The sequence below is a fragment of the Chinchilla lanigera genome, unplaced genomic scaffold, assembly GCF_000276665.1.
Source record: "Chinchilla lanigera isolate Chin_1 unplaced genomic scaffold, ChiLan1.0 scaffold00011, whole genome shotgun sequence".
In the NCBI taxonomy this organism is placed as follows: Eukaryota; Metazoa; Chordata; class Mammalia; order Rodentia; family Chinchillidae; genus Chinchilla; species Chinchilla lanigera.
In genome coordinates this window covers 10,713,193-10,714,794 of record NW_004955412.1, presented here as the reverse complement: position 1 = coordinate 10,714,794, position 1,602 = coordinate 10,713,193, and positions in this window count along the sequence as shown.

Here is a 1,602-nt window from a genome sequence, read left to right as displayed (position 1 = left end):
GCAGGAAACAGGCGCCATCTTAGGGGAGCGGCTAAGGCAGCTCCCAACAAGTAAGCGAAAAATGGAATGCAACAATGAAATATGCCCATTTTAAAAGTTATAGTAATTGGGGGGCTGGGGATTTAGCTCAGCGGCAAAAGTGCCTGCCTGGCATGCATAAGGCCGTGAGTTCGGTTCCCGGTACCAGAGAAAAACCAAAAAAAAAAAAAAAAAAAAAATTAAAAAAAAAGTTATAGTATTTGGGAATTAAATCTGACTCAATGCCATTTGGAAGATTTCTGAATGCAGACTAGGCATTATTCAAAAGTAATAAACTATTGATTAGATCACAACAAATGCCATTTCAGCCATCTATATAAAAATACAGAGCACTTCGTTGTTCATAATCTAGTTCCTTTCATCTATAACTTCTACATTGCATCTTCTCAGTCATATTTTAAGAGAAAGTATTGTGTATTTGTCACTTTTGGCTTTACAGTGTATTAAATTGCCTATTGTTGGGTATTTATTTAGAACAATAAAAACAATTGTATACTACTGAGAGTATAAAATATGTACATTAATTGACTTCCAAAACCTTTGGGGTTAGTTGTAATATTGTTCAGTTCACATCTGACCGGGGTAAGTAACAGCTACCAACTAAATTCAGCAATATTTGCTGCTGTTTCCAGGACAAAAACAATGTGATTTGTTTCCACTGGCTGTGAGTACTGAGAACCAAGTTATGGAAGTAAGTAACTATGGCTGTTAAAAGATTTATTTAAAGATTATATACCAGTGATCAGATCTACCAGAGCCACTTCAGTCAAGGATTCCTATCTCCAACACTATTCTCCAGGTGGATAAGGCAGAAGGAGAGAATCGGAACCATTTACCCATCAAGGAGTTAGGCAAGTTGAACTCAGCGAGCACCTCTCTGTATTTAACAATACTCTGAGCAATAACAGCAATGGGATGTACTTGAGAACTATGAGATAGTTTGGTTTAGCAGAGGAATCCAAGAAACAAACTATTGACTAGCTTCTTCAGGAAGTATCTATGGTTCTTGAAATGTTGCCCATGAGCATTTTATTCACAAGACTTCTCCTGGCATGAAAGCTGCTAACCACTTCAGACTAGAGTTGGAGGAAAGGAACACAGGAGAAATTGCTTAGAAAGACTCAGGGATGTGCTGGAACTTGACAACTTGTATAGGTCAGAGCAGATATGAACCAAGTTCCTAGAGACATCCAAACAATAAGAAACATAGAGATGAGTAATGGTAGTTGTTTGACATATATTGTTTCTTTTATGTTCAGTGTCAATACTGGATCTGAATCATAGAACCTTAATTGTGATATCCATAAAAAATATGATGGGTAAGGTAAGAAATGAAAGCTTGGATGTCTGCCAATACAGGTGGAGCAATATTCTAGAAGAAAACAGTAAAAATGAAGCTATGAAGAAGATCAAATGAGTGAAAGAGAAATAGAACAAGAAACAGTACAAGACAAGGGGAAAAAAACTACCAGGCATGGTGGCACACACCTGTAATCCCAGCACTCAGGAGGCTGAGGCAGAAGGATCATTGTGAGTTTGAGGCCAGCCTGGGCTGCAAAGTGA